The 15307-nt window shown below is 50.5% G+C and overlaps 1 protein-coding gene across 4 annotated transcripts in view; it reads left to right on the forward strand.

Annotated features, from left to right (window-relative positions):
* STIM1 (stromal interaction molecule 1) overlaps positions 1-15307 on the forward strand; it is a 129101-nt gene that overhangs the window by 38231 nt on the left and 75563 nt on the right. The window contains exon 1 of one of the 4 annotated variants that reach the window (XM_054973336.1): positions 9847-10041. The exons of the other annotated variants lie outside the window; for them this stretch is intronic. The gene's annotated coding sequence lies outside the window, so the exon portion shown is untranslated. Of the gene's footprint in view, positions 1-9846; positions 10042-15307 lie in introns of those variants that run through there. 4 annotated transcript variants of the gene reach the window in all.

Consider the following 15307-nt stretch of genomic DNA (forward strand, 5'->3'; position numbering starts at 1 on the left):
TACCGGAGCGTGAGTTCCAGCAGCCAGGAGCGTTCCCAGTCCGCCTCACCTGTGCTGCTCTCTCTTGGTCTTCCGGGAGCTTTTGTCCTGTCGGGAAAGGCTGGAAGGTTTTAGAATCCATTTTGTTGCCTTGCTGTTTCAATTAGATTTTTAATTAAAAGATAATGGGACTCTTAATGTTTCTTTTAATTTGTTGTCTGTTTCCCCTTTCCTGTCCCCTGGTCCCTTCTTTGAAAAATGATCTCTATTATTTCTCCAGCAGGTAACATAATATTTTGAGAGAAGAAAGGCAAGATATAAATTATCCAAAAATATTATTTGAACACGGACAAGCATAAATATCCCTGTTTGCAGGATTAAGTTTTATCCTAATCTTAGTTGTCTTTATTGTTCACTTCTATTCTCACCGGAAGTGCCCAAATCAGCTTCCAATAATAAAGAATGCCATCAGTACACAATAGAAAAAAGCCATCCAGGGCCAAAAGGCAAGAGGTACGGGCTGCTCCGAGTTTCCATAGAAAGTCCTGTGCACCATTCGAGGGGCAGTAGGTGGGATGGTCCTGCTACAAAATTATCAGGGGGTTGAGGCTTCTTTGAGTATATAATCCCATAATCGGAGGGGTTTGCCCCCCCTGTATTGCGATTGGATTGCTGGGGTGGGGGGTGGGATTGAACTGTAATGGACAGTTTGAAATGACCTGCTGTCCAATGAGGCATATTCCAGGAGTCCGTTTTGCTTTGCTTAATTGGGAGAGATTTCACAGGCTGTGTTTGGGGGAGAAGAAAAGACTGGGTGGGACTGGTGACTCGGTATGGGGTGGTTGATGAGATTTGTTCTGGCCGAGTGCCTTGCGGATTCTTCCGTGAGGTAGGGCTATTACTATTGACAGACTCGAGGGACACCTCTGGGGTTCTAGATGGGGAGAGGCTGAGAAGATTGCCTCTGAGTGCACCTTTTTTGGTGTGGGGGGGCTGCTTCTCGGTTCACACGCCGGAGCACCCAGTTTTCCAGGGACCTCAGCTGGCATGCTTGCTCTCTGCTTCGTGTGTATCTCCAGCCTTCATCAGGCCACGTGCAATTAACCTGTGGGGACAGGTCCCAGTGACTGGCCGTCCTGGTGGGCTTCAGTGTATCCCTGTTCGTTGCTGTGCCTTCAGGGAGAGTTCTGCCCGCCAGAACCCATAGCCAAGCCTAACCCCAGGGATGAGGTTGCCAGTAGGAGCCCTGGAGTCCCTGACCCAGTGAGTGCCCCGGTTTGGGAGCTTAGCAATTGTGCCAGAGCCTCATATTGGTTCTGCTTCCGACTGCCTACAGGATCTTGGGCAAAGCACAACCATTGATGAAATCCCACGCTGGAGAGTGCCCTCAAGTCAGAGTTGACTTATGGGGACCCCTGGTGGGGTTTTCAGGGCAAGAGGCTATCAGAGGTGGTTTGCCATTGCCTGCCTCTGCAACCCTGGTCTTTGTTGGAGGTCTCCCATCCAGTTGCTAACCAAGGGCAACTCTGCTTAGCTTCTGAGATCTGATGAGATCAGGCTCACTCGGGCTGTCCAAGTCTAGAATGAAATCCTGCCGTCAAGTCAAAGCTGACTTATGGCAACCCCTGGTGGGGTTTTCAAGGCAACAGGTGGCTTGCCATTGCCTGCCTCTGCAGCCCTGGTCTTCGCTGGAGATCTCCCATCCAATTACTAACCGAGGCCGACCCTGCTTAGCTTCTGAGATCTGACGAGATCTGGCTCACCCAGGCCAGATCTCATCAATGAATTCCCCAGTCACCAACATCAATGATATTGTTTAGGCTTCCGGGAGGTGAGGGAGGGTGAAAGCACTTGTGAGCCGAATTGATGCACACAGCCCATAAACTTACCTGTGCGAACAGGTGAGTGGCCACTGAGAATTGCCCAATAGTCCGGCGACTGGGTTAAGGCAAGCGTGCTTCATCCCAGAGGCTGTTTTGCTTTTAAAGTACACAAGAATGGCATACATTGGATCTCATTTCTCTCCTGGCTTGCTATGACGACAAATATTTTTCTTTTTATATCGTGCATTTAATCTACAAAGATTCCCCAAATGCTTTGGCAATTGTATAACTGCTTTGCCATGCTATTGTGGGCAGGATGCCTGCCTGTGACAGAAAGCTTTCCAAACCAAAATATTCTGTCCTTTCACTTCTCTCCGCTAGAGAATATCTGAAGTAGAGAAGCGGGCAGGAGGCAGCTCACCTTAGCTTTTGGCTGCGCTGAAAGCTAAGGTCTGCTTCTGGCTGTGGCAATCTGGGGAGGTGGTATTGCAGGCTCCCTTTTAGGTGGGTTCTTGAATCATTTGCATAAAGGATCGGTGATAATCGCAGGTGGAGCTGCCTTTAAGACTGGAAATTCTGTGATTCCTTATATGGCACCTGCACGTTTTTACTCCACAGGGCAAATAGCACTTTTATGGGTGAGAGAAATTTAGACCTCAGAAAACGCCCCCTTTCCTAACAATGCTTCCCTCGTCCAGTTCTCTCCCCCCTCCACCACCAACAGTGGCCTTGAACTTTAAAAAATATTTTGGAGGCGATCCTACCGTTTGGTGGGAAGGAGTAATAGCTGCCTAGCTGGCGGACTTGTTTCCCTTCTTATGTATAAAGACACGCATGTTTGGCCTGCAGCCTATGACACCAGAGTAGCTGAGGTCTTAGCGGCCAGGTGTGGCCCCAGCAAGGTAAAGCAACATCTGCAGTGGCCTCAGAAGGCTGAAGGCCAGAGATGGGGTTTTGTCAGCTTTATGAACTTAGCTGGCAAGAGGAAGGCCACAAGAAAGGAAGCGCAGCCTGCTTCGGGAGTTATTTACATTCTGAAGTTCCTGGCCTAAAAAAGGGAATGGTGGTGCTTTAAATAACTTGGAAGAACGGCTTTAAAGATGGGCTGCTCGCCTCGTACTTTAGCAAGCATCAGGTCCTTTTGCCGCTGTTCTGTGCAGCCCCAAGACTCCCAAAAATGAAAGCGACTTGCCAGGCGTGAACTGTGAGCTACCAATTGATTTGAGATCCAGAGGAGTCAGCCGTGTTAGTCTGCAGTAGCAAAAGAGCAAAGAGTCCAGTAGCACCTTTAAGACTAACCAACTTTATTGTAGCAGAAGCTTTCGAGAGCCACAGCTTCTTATGCATAAAGCCACAGCTCTCGAAAGCTTATGCTACAATAAAGCTGGTTAGTCTTAAAGGTGCTACTGGACTCTTTGCTGTTTTGCAGTTGACTTGAAGCTCTGACGTTCTTGACATTCCCAGGCAGGCAAGGTTGCAGTGTCTTTCTGGACCACCGGGTTGGATGTCTCCCTGTGGAGAGTCACAAGATATGCAGCCTTTTTTGCACTTGTCAGTGGTCTTGAGAGCTCTGAAATACGCGGCTGCTCTTTGCCCTTCTCAGCTTGGCAGGCTCATGGCTACTATCTAAGTACTATATTTTTATATGCTTGCAAAAAAACATAGATCTGTGTTGGAGGGGAAGGCATAGTTTTGTGTCGGGCTATTAATAGGCCTCTATAAATCTTTCAATAAATACAGAACTATAAATACTATAAAATGGCGTTTCCGACTCGCATCTGCCTGGAAGGAAACAGCTCCGTTGGACTGGACTGACTGCATGTGGCTGGAGACGTGCCTGTGGCTGGAATGTTTGCTTGGGGTGGGGGTGGGGTCTTTCTTCTGCCCGCCAGGGCATTAAACTGTGAAAAGGGAACTTGTCCAAAAAGCCCAGGCATTTCCAGAGCATAGGAAGAATGCTGCTGTTGCAAAGAAGACCAGCTGCCCCGGCTGCGTTTTCCTTTGGATCCTTCATCCCATCCCGTGCCTTAGCAAAAAATGATCTCTGACGACTGCTACTTTTATTTTGTTTTGGGAAAGATGAAACCCTCTGCCCACCAACGCTGCAAACCTCAGGGCTGGCTGTTTTTAGCTATATCGTAATAACTAGAGCATGAGAACCGGGAAATGAAACCGATAGCGAAGCAGAGAGGAGGAAAACAGCCTGGCTGGCTTAGTTGGGATTTTCTCCCTAACATCCAAGAAAGGCCCAAGCAGAGAAAGAAAAATGAAGCTGTGCCTTGGGCAGCCAAGATGAGAGAGGCTACGCCAGAAGAGCACCCTTTCCCCCCTCGCCCAGTACAGCACGCTGGTATTAATGTGTAATCAGAGCTGCTAATTAGCACGGGTAACGGTGCTTGCAATTGCTCTTCGGGTTTTCCTTTGAAAAAGACGTAGAGGTGATGCGGCCGACGTGCTTCCATCCTTGCAAATGCACCTCCCTTGTGTGCTTCATGTAAAAATATTTCTGTCCCGACTTTCTATTAAACCTTCCCGCTCTAAAAGGACTTACAGTTCATCCACACAGTCACAAAAGTAGGTTAGTAAAATGACGGCAGTAAAACAGACAAATGACAAACAATAAAAGCACAACGGTGTGACAAACAGCAGCAGTCGCAATAAAAAGATGGAGGGTCACTCCTCCACCCAAAGAACAAGAGAATAAAGCAGAAAAGCCCACAAGCAAAGCAACGGGCATTAGAAACATGGTCCACTCAGCGGTGGCTCCCCATTTATGGAGTACCGTCCCTAGAGAGCCTTCATTGAGGACTGATCACATGCAAGAATCTTTGGGGAGGGCATTCCATAAACAAGGTGCCAGCACTGAGCGGGCCTGTAACGAGACGGTTGCCCGTGTCTAAAACCAAGTTTCAACTTGCCAGGAGAAAGATGGATCTCTCTCCGGGGAAGCCGAAAGCAGTTAGTCTTTAGACCTGTCAAACAGATAAGTTCTTTGAACCAGCTGTTTATCAGTACATTTATTTATATAGGGTTCAATATTGCTTTGCAACTCCCCATCAAACACACAGACACCAATCTAGAGTTTATTTCACTTTATTGAAAATACACCCTAGTTTTTTAATGAAGCAAGCAATCAAAATATAAATGGCTATTAATATGAATCCTATAACAACAGAACATAGAAAGGCAATAAGAAATAAGTTGACTAACATTTCTCAATAAATCCTAAGTTTAACATTGCTCAAAGTTTCTATGAAATACATAGGTAGAAATAGTTTCTCACCTAGATTCTCCCAAGAGATCTCTTCCATCAGTACCCTGCTTATTCTTTCTGTGTTTGCAATTATATACCTCATCATATGTAAATATTTAGGGTGTGTTCACATGATAGCACAAACAAATATTGATTGGTTTGACACTTCACTGAATATTCATAATTTCATAGTACAGCCTTCCAATTAGTTAAAAAATTATGTCATAATCTGTACTGCAGGAGAATACTATAAATCTCTAACAAGTGTCAGGAATAGTTAAGTTGGGCGATCACCATTGGTTGAATCTCTGATAGAAGAACATCAATCTCGGTAGAGTCCACTATTTTAATTAATTGTCAAAGGATGAAAGCACACCTGTTGAATTACCTTACACATAGAAAAAATACACTGAAAGTTCATGTAAAGTTTAAAAATTCATCTAGAGAGTATAGAAGCTAGGCCTAGTATTGTTCAGTATTGATTATTGGCATATGATTTTAATCTATATTGGCATAACAGGCCCTTTATTCAGTTGCCACCCATATAATCTGCAGGTTGGGGCGCCTGAAGCAGAGACTCAGTTGCAGGTGTTAAAGGACAGCTGGCCTCATGTGGTCTTCCAGATACACGGTTCCCATGTGGTTTTGACCGCATAGGTGAAAGCGGGCTCTTTGAATTGTGCTCAAAACCGACTGGAAGTCCGTGAAGATCTTTTCATGCTGGCCAAATAGGAACCGTTTCGCAAGTCCCGGTCGAGCGTCCAGCTGCTGGATCGGAGAGCGGACGGCATCTCCAGAGCCCTGTTGCCTGTGGGACCTTGATGTGCGCTTGGCAGTGAGAGAAGGAGGTCCTTCCTGAGGCAGGCTAAGCAGCTCCGCTTCCTGTCCCGGCCAATAATAGTTTCGTGACGTTTGCTCAAGTATTGACGGGGGATTTATGTAGAAAAGAAGAAGCAGGGCCAACGACCATGGTAACGTCGACATATGAATTTTAAATGCCTCATTTACCGATGTTATTGACTGTATTCGTAGCCCGCCTTTCCCGGAGGGACTCAGGGCAGACTCAGCAGTGTAAAATAATGCAGTGAAATAGCACCAGGCACCCACCAAGCCATGCAATAGGGCTAGGATTACAAGAATTAGAAACAATGCTAAAATCAGATATGATGTGTCATCGACAATGCAAAAATAGGGTTACGGAAGGAGAAAACAATACAGTAAGAACAAGACAGTCCGTACAGTTAACAATGGAATAGACTGCAAGCCTGTTCCTTTTATAAAGAAGGGTACTCTTGAACCATTCCATTGTTGTACAGCTAAATTCTCTTTAAAAGCCCGCTTGTGGGGAGGGAGGGCTATAAATGTAATCAATCAATCAATCAATCAAAATAACGTCCTCCGGAACGATTCCATCCAACAAGTTTGTGGGATGAACAGAAGTGGGGGGCCTTCCTCTTCAGGCAGGCCATTCTACAGGGGGGGAGCCCCAACAGTGAAGGCACGGGTCCGCAACAGGAAACCCAGTGTTAGAAGGCAAAATGGGGGCCGGGCTTGGCCCTCTCCTTTGGCCCACCAGGGCGACTGGTTGGCTACTCTGTGAAAAAGCTCTTTTCATGTCCCTGGGGGCCACTCCCTCACTTCTGAAGGCAGAGACCCCACAGGGCACAGCCTCAGGTGGTAGTCTTTGAACTGGGGAAGTGTTTCTGCCGGAGGCCGGACTGGCTAGTGATCCACAAAGGCAGCAAGTAGGGATGGTATTGCTTCGCTATGTACAATTGAAACGGAGGACCTCATGCAATTGCCCAAATGTCAGAGAAAGCTCATCCCAACTCATAGAAGTTCCTTTGAATCTTCTTCCAAAATCTGCTGGCGGCATTAGGAGCTGCCCGAGAATCAAAGCAAGGGTCTGTGTTGCTGGGTCTTTGGCAGACTTGGTGCCTGTGAGGGTCCTCAGGGCTTCAGCGTGGGGGTTTCCACGCTTGAAGAACATCAGGCCTTCTTCCTCGAGCCCCTCCAGACCCTCCCTTCTGGTTTCAGCATCTCGCAAAGGCTGCAAGGTGAGTTTTAGCCGGGACTGAGAGACTTCCATTACTTGCCTTTGCTTAGCAGAGGGGGGTCCTTATGGCAGAGCTCTCCCGAGTGATCAATCCAAAGACGTTAACTGGTTTCTCAGCTCTGCTCAGTTTCTCTTCTGTTCAAATGATTGCTCACTTTTTATGGTTCTGGCTTGTTATGTGGGCCGTGACTGACGGTAGCTGTTGACTCACAAGAGGCGGCTGCAGCCTCTGCTCCTGCCACCTGTTTCCACCCACTTCGGGCCCCCCCCGTGCTCTGCTTGAGCTGTGACCTTGAGCGCTTCCCGGGGATGTTGAGCAGGAAATCAGGCCGTTAGCCCTGACCCCTTGGCGGGAGTCTGACTGTGGCAAGGGCCCTTTTCTGGTGCTGGGCAGCTCTGTCTCGAGAAAGCAAAAGCAGGGGAGAGAGGGCTGCTGCAGCAGGTGCTAGCGAATTTTCACCTGCTTGGCCTGTCGGACATGGAGCTGTCGCAAGTGGATACCTAGAAGAGGATGCTGTGGGCTTCATACCCACAGGGAACCCTGCGAAGTCCCCTTGGGTGCTTTGTTGCCCAGCTCCCTTGTGGCAGATGCCTTTCCTTTCCTCTTAGACTGGGTGCCCGCGCCTGCAGCTCACAGCCCCAAGACAGTGCTGGGCTTGTTCCTGGCTGCATGCAGCCCGTAGTTCATTCAGGGCAAAGCTGAGGCTGGACAGGACTGCTTGGCACGCTCTGCATGGCTTGTGTATGTCCCCAGAATCCTCTTTAGCATGTCGGCTTTCCTCTGCGAGTGCGTGGGTGAGGCAGAAGGGCAGAGCTCCTTTCACAGCCCAGCAAGCACAGAGCAGCAGTTTGGCAGGCGCACGTCTCGTGCCTTCGCTGGACAGGCAGATTGTGTGGCTATAGTCATAAATATTGCAGCGTGGAGATGAATTGGAATTCATGTGTAAATTTGACGCAGTCAGACCTGGATTGAATAGAGACTATGAATGGTTATTTCATTACCAAAAGGAACTGCCTTCAGGCATTCTATTCAGATTCTGCCATGGGGGGGGGAGGGGGGTCACACCCGGCCTGGATTGTGCACGCCACCTCTTTCATGACGTCATGTAACTTACTTACATGTACATGACCCTTATTCCCAGCACCCCCTCCCCCCTCCCCTCCCCACCTATATATCTCTGGCCAGTTTCTTCATACCCTCCATGCATCTGATGAAGCGAGCTGTGGTTCTCGAAAGCTTATGCTACAATAAAGTTGGTTAGTCTTAAAGGTGCTACTGGATTCTTTACTATTTTGCTACTACAGACTAACACGGCTAACTCCTCTGGATCTAGGAGTGTGGAGATGTGTATAAGTTTACCTCACACACTTTAACTTGGGCTGCAAAGCTTATCCCATCCCATCAAGCAAGCAAAAGCGTCCTTGGTTTACTGAATCCAGCATCGACGTAACAGCCGTTTGGGGGGAGAGGTCGCGTTCCTTCTCAGGATCTTGCTAGCTGGCGTTTTGTGCGTCACTCTCGCAAGGGAGTTCTTCCGAATCTCCATTTGCTCGATCTGGAAATGTTTTAGAAATGAAATGGGATCCATGGACAGCAGGGCGGAGAGGCACAGTGGGGCCCGTTTCAGATTTTGTGGCCCGGCCCTGCCTTACTAGATTGGTGATGCAGGAGAACGGCCACAACCGGCACTGCCAGGTGATCAAAACGGAAAGGTTCTGCTAGAGCAGAATGCGAGAGGTGGGGCTGCACGAGAGGGCTGGGAAAGGCATTCTGTGCTGGGGAAGCGCTGGGTGTGGTGGCTCTTGTTTGGGCATGAAATGCTGTTTGGAGCTCCCTCCAGGCCTGCAGTTCTGAGGTTGCGTCATTCTCCGGAGCAGTAGCCAAGTCTGCAGAAAGGGACCTGGCTTGTGGATGCCAAGGGGCAGGGTGCCCATTCCACAACAAGCCAGCTTGGGTATGTCCTCAATGTGTCGTGCTTTGCTCCTGTGCTTCGTGCGTCCTTGGAATAGCAGCTAGGTGATATGCCCTTAATCTCCGAGGAGCCGCAGCGGAGTGCCCCTTCTGTGCCCTAAAACCATATTGTTCAGAATGGCTAAGTCTGAAATGCCTCTTTCTTGTCTTCCAGTAGTCCTAAAGCTCTTCTCAATATATCTGTACCTGTGGGTACTGCGTTAGTTGGGCCTGAAACCCCCCTCCCTCGTCCAGAGGGCTTCCAGGTGCTCCCCTGCTCCTGCCACTTATATGACCAGACTATTAGCAAAAGAAACGTGACTTTAGGTCACTTCCCTCCTTATAACGCTAGCAGGTTGCAGAGATATTCCTGGATTCTGGGAACGCCACAGTAGGAGAGAGCCCTTTTTCTGCAGGGGAAAAGGTTTTCTTTTGTGCTGTGACCCAACGGGGAAGAAAGGCTGACTGCTGAGTTCTGTTTCTCCATAGCTGCCTACTTTAACGTGGCTGTGCTCTCGACTGTTAAACGTGTTGTTGAACTGCAAACAAAGCACCTTCTTGGTGTACCAAAGCTGTTGTGCGTACGTGCTGCCGAGTGTGCTACAGGTGGGAGAGCCAGGCGCATTTGTGCGCTCTGCCAGTTCAGGCTATACAGCGAAGGGAGGGGAGGAAATGACTCCGAGTAGAAGGAAACTCAGTTTTGCTTTTCGGATGGTGTGCATGCCTGCCCTTCCGCCTCTTTCCCTTTCAGACGCTTCCCCGGAGAACATTCCCTGCTGCTCAGAACTGCCTAAGCCAAGCAAAGAACTAAGGAAGTTCCAGTGGGAGTGGACTGGGCTTGCCGTGGAACCGAGTGCCGCTTGCTGATAACATAGTGAAAGTTCCCGGACGCCTCCTGTTTGTTCCTGTGTGAGCGAAGCGCGGTGTGCGGCAAGGGAGGCGGATCTTTCCCCTTTCCTCTCCAGAGAAGACTGGGCAGGTTGTGCCGGGTTGGCTGATTTTCTCGTAGGGGTGTGTGGGGGGGAGGTTGAAACCACCACCATTATCAGCATTAAAAATGCAGCTAAGCCACAGGAAGGCAGTGCAAACGGTTGCACTCTCCAAGGAAAAGCTGCTCTCCTCTTCGCTCGTGATGGCGAGCTGGTGGTGAAACTGTGGATCTTGACTCTTTTTGTTCCTGGTGGCGTTGGCGGAGGCCAGCTCCCTGGCAACTGTGGAGCAATGGGAGGCCTCTCAGTCAAAGTCACTGGGTAATGCACTGTAAAGAGAATTTTACTGTCTCCTTATTACTCTGCACTATTTAGTATTTGCTATCTTACAGTTCCTCCCTCGCAGCGTAAGGTGTCTCGATCCAATTCCAATCAGTGCGGAAAGGGGAACCGTGTTCCTCTGGGCCGCCTGAAGCTCTGTTTGCTGTCTGGGATCAGGAGAACTGATCTCTGCACGGCACGTGGGTCAGAGAGAGTCTGGCCTCTTAAAATGCCCATTGGGGTGACACGCTGGGCTTTGTCTGTGCCCAGGCTTATCGCACAAGGGGGGCGTTTTCCTCTGCCTGGTGCCCTCCGGTGTGCATTTTGAACACAGTGCTCTGCAGGCAAGCACCCTAATGTGGTGCAGCTCAGGTTGCATTGGGTGTTATCCTGCGGTGTGTGTACAGACTTGCCTTGCAGTGGTGGTGTCTGGCCCTGTCCAGTTCTGTGATTCTCCGTATTGGGTCTCAGCACCTGTGTTGGCACAGCAGGATTTGAGTCCAGTGGCACCTGAGAGACCAACAAGATGTTTAGTATATAAGATTTCGAGAGTCAGAGCTTCCCTTCTTCAGATACAGGAAGGAGTGGAGATCCCTGAGCCTTTTATCCCAGTCAGGAGGTGGGAGGGGTGAAGCAAAGCAGGGAGTCAGGGTGCAAAGGTCGAATGCAGCTGATCAGAGCAGAAATTAGCATCTGTAGTGAGATCAGAATCCTAAGTCTGTGTTTAGCCCTGGGGCTTCCATTGCTCTGAACGTGTAAATAAATTCGAGTTCAGCAATCTCACGTCGTCTGCCTTTGAAGCTTCATTGTCTGAGGCAAGCCACGCACACACTAAAAATGTTGTTGCTCTCTCGGGTGCCCCTGGACTCAAATCCTGCTGTTCTACTGCAGACCAGCTTGCCTACCCGAAACCGTGTTGGCCCCGAGTCTCCCTCCTTTTCATCCTGCGCTTTCAGGCAGCCTCCGTGCCCCATGCGCACTGGCACGCGAAATAAGTATTGACCTGGGCCAAGCGCTCCCCCACCTGTTTGAGCCTGTGGGGGCACCTTTGGAACTCTGACACAGGTTGGTGCGCGCAGCCGCAAAACGGCTGTCACAGGAGGCGGAGCTGCACACGCAGCGGAAGCCCACGTGCAGGGGGAAAGAGGGGTGATTTTTAAAAATATCCTGGGAAAGAGGAGTGATGAGAAATAATAAAACCAACACTGTAGTGGCTGCGGCTGTGGAAACAACGTTAGAAGAATAAGGTGGGGGAGCAAAATGAGGGGTCACATGAACCAGTCAGGCTCTTCTAGGGAGCAGGGGGGCTGGTCTGCCCCCCAATTTTCTACCCTAGCACCCCATAAACTCAAAACTCTTTCCTCTTGGTCCACAGGGGCAGGCGGGGCTCGTAGAGGGGTCACAGGGAGCTGCTAGGCCCTCCCGGTCACGTGGGGTACTGCTTCCGGGGTCTAGAGGTGGGACTTCCCCCAGAAAGGCACAGGGCACCTGTCACTTTTTGTGATGACATGAGGTACCCCCCTTATTCTTCTAACGTTGTTTTAATCTGCGCAACCAGTCAGAAGCCCTGGCAGAGAGGAGCCTCACGCGGCCCCATGAAAACACCAGGAAAGGTGTTGGTGAGCCACATTGGGCTCACCAACAGAAACTGATTCGGGTAATCCGTTTCTGTTGCAACTGCGTGAGGCCCAAACCTTTCCCGTCCCGAGGAAAACGCTGTTGCTGTTCCCCGAGTAGGCAGGTCAGTGCTACCTAGGTCACAATGTGGATTTGAGTTGTGCAGCAATACGTACGCATGCACACCCTTCTGCACGCCCATTCCACCGTTGCTAACTACATGTTTCGCCTCCAAAGAGGGGTCCTTCTCAAAAGCAGGAATCTCTTGCCTTTTGCTCTTGGTGGAGTCCTCAGAAGTTGCCTTGAGACCAATCTGTTCTCAGCCCTTGGGGCAGCCCCTTGTTTTAATCTTATATCAGCGGCAGAACCATGAGGAAGAGAGCGGCTTATTAGCCCTGGCGCTCCGGTGCTTATTTCCCCAGTATACTTGAGAAAAGAGGCTCAGGTGCTTTGATTGCTACAGTTCTCTAAGTGTGAAACTGCAGTTGCCGAACAGTTGGGCTCATTCGCCGGGCACAGGCTAGAAAAGACCCAAGACCTTGAAGAGCTGCCAGTCCGAAAAGGCAGTGAGGTTCCAGCAGGCCAGTGGAGAGACGGTGCGGTGTAGAGGTTAGAATGTCAGGCCAGAACTGGGAAGACCTGGGTTCGAATCTCTACCTCAGCTGTAAAGCTCACTGGGTGGCCTTGGGCCAGACTCTGTCAGCCTAACCTACCTCAAAGGGCTGTTGTTGTGAGGATAAACGGAGGAGAGGAGAACCACGGAATCAGCTTACGTTCCTTGGACGAAGAGCGGGATAAAACGACAGGTGCAGTAGAAGGCAGTTCTATGTGTTCGTGGGAGTGTGTGTTATGTGCCGTCAAGTTGCTTCTGACTTACGGCGACCCTGTGAACGATGGACCTCCAAAGCCTCCTGTCGTTGACAGCCTTGTGAACGAAAGGCTGTGGCCTCCTGTCCTGGGCCCAGCCGTCCCACGTTAGGCCTTCCTCTTTTCCTGCTTCTTTCCATTTTTCATGGGTACACAATGCCCGTTTGTCACTTGACAGTCGCAGTGTGCAAGGCGACCGCTAGCGCCTACGTACGCGACCCGTTTGCTTGGATGCTGCACGTGGCATATGAGATTGCTGCAGTTCATCTTGCTTGGGTGCCAAAGCATAGGTGATAGATCCAGAGGAGTCAGCCGTGTTAGTCTGTGGTAGCAAAATCAAAAAGAGTCCAGTAGCACCTTTAAGACTAACCAACTTTATTGCAGCATGAGCTTTCGAGAATCACAGTTCGCTTCGTCAGATGCATGGAGGGTGGAACCTGGGAACTTCGTCAGATGCATAGGTGGAACCTGGGAACTTTTAGGAGGGGGCTGAAAATAAGCACCTGCACACAGAACGCCTCAGCCCTCCTTGCCTGCCACGGCCACGGCCAGCAAGTGTCCCAGCTTTCCGCGCTCCCTGCGCCTCCTTGTGCTCTGTGGGGCCTGCCTGCTTAGTTTTGGAATGGCTTCTTGCCAGTTCCTTGGACTTTTTAATACCGGAAATCATTGAGCAGAACTCTTTTTGGTTAGAAAAGCCCAACTTTTTGTGTCCCAAATGCTGTGGCCGCGAGCCATTAAAAGCTGTGAGGTCCCTTTTGAAACGTGCCAGATGATGGATACGTGTGTGTGTGTGTGTGTGTGTGTGTGTATTTGTGTGGGGCTGCAGCAGTGCACTTACGACCTCGCTGCTAGCCATTGCAAGAGAAAAGGCGGGCAGCCCTTCCCCTCCCCTGCCGTTTCCTGGGTCTCGATCCGGACAGCCGTCAAGAGCTTAATCCCAAAGGAATGCCAGCGGACACCTCCGGTGGCTGCAGCTGGGAACTTGCCCTTTGAAGTTGCAGCTCTGAATGGCGGCAGCCGGAGTTCAGCATTCCCGTAACTGCTTGGCTTGGCTTGCGCCTCGGTCTCTGTGGCTGTACTGGGGACGCTCCTGTCAGTAGGCAGAGCAATCCCGTCACACTCCTCCGTCTGTTTGGTGGCATCATGCGCCTCGCCCGCCTCGGCTGCCGTTCACCACTGTGGTCTCTCCCCGTGAAACTCACAGGGACGTTTGCGGGTTGCTAACTTATTGCTGCGTCTCTGCCTTTCGTTGGCAGGCGTTCTTCTTTGTGCCGCTAATGGCTGGCCTGCGGCCCCTGGGCCCAGACCTAGAACCAGTGGGCCAGAGAAGATAGGACGAAGGGGACCCGCCCCTGCAGAAGTGTTTGGGACCTGGGCGTGCGGGCGTCATCAGCACCTTTGAGTCAAGGGTTTCTTGACACCTGCTGAGCCTTCTCCTCTCTTGTTTCTTTTTCTCCTGGGTGGGAGCAGGAGAGGGGGCCGGCCAGACAACAGCCTGGAGCCTGGTGTGTCCCGTGCCTTCCCTTCCCTTGCCAGACCACTGCCTGCTCCTCAGCTCAGCATGTTATAGGCAAAGCCATGGCATTGGGAGGAAGCAGTGAAGTGACTCCTTGCATTGGCCGTGGCTGTCATGGAACTTGAGAAGGAAGGAGGAGGAAGGAAGGAAGTGTGGGCGAGAGGAGGACAGGTAGGAGGAGAGGTCTGGGAAGGAGAGAGCAGACAGGAGCCCTCGGCCCCGCAGGAGGAGGGTTTGGTTTCTCAAAGGCTTCAGGGTGGCTGAACGGCATCCTGCTCCGGCCTGAGCACACGGGCTGCTTTGCTCCTCTGTGGCTCCCTTCGCAAGCCCTGGCTGTTTCCGGTCCGTTGGGAGCGGAAGCGGTTAAGCAGCTGACAGCCGCAGGACCGTGTCGGGTTATTTCTGGCCCCGGGGAGCAGTGTATGTGAGCCAATGTGACATCGTGGTTAGAGAGTCCGACTAAGACAGGGGGGGACAACCGGCTTCATATCCCTGCTGAGCCTTGGGAGCTCCCTGGGGGATCTTGGGCCCGTCATAGTCTCTCGGCCGAACCTCCCTCACAAGGTTGTTGTTGTGAGGATAAAGTGGAGGAGGGGAGAGTGATGGGATGTCACTCCCAATTAGGGAGAAAAGCGGGATGTAAAGGAGCAAAATCAGCAAATAAATAAGCCAGTGTGACCCTTATGTACCTTAGGAAATAAGTCCAGAAGAGTCAGCCGTGTTAGTCTGTAGTCGCAAAAGAGTAAAGAGTCCAGTAGCACCTTTAAGACTAACCAACTTATTTGTAGTATAGGCTTTCGAGAACCACAGCTCTCTTCGTTAGATGCATCTGATGAAGAGAGCTGTGGTTCTCAAAAGCTTACGCTACGATAAAGTTGGTTAGTCTTAAAGGTGCTACTGGACTCTTTACTATTAGGAAATAAGGGATTGTGTTTTGACATCTGTACGTTTCTAAGTGGCAGTCCCGGGTGCACCGCTGTGTCCTTCAGAAATAG

Source organism: Eublepharis macularius, chromosome 3, assembly GCF_028583425.1.
Source record: "Eublepharis macularius isolate TG4126 chromosome 3, MPM_Emac_v1.0, whole genome shotgun sequence".
NCBI classification, from domain to species: Eukaryota; Metazoa; Chordata; class Lepidosauria; order Squamata; family Eublepharidae; genus Eublepharis; species Eublepharis macularius.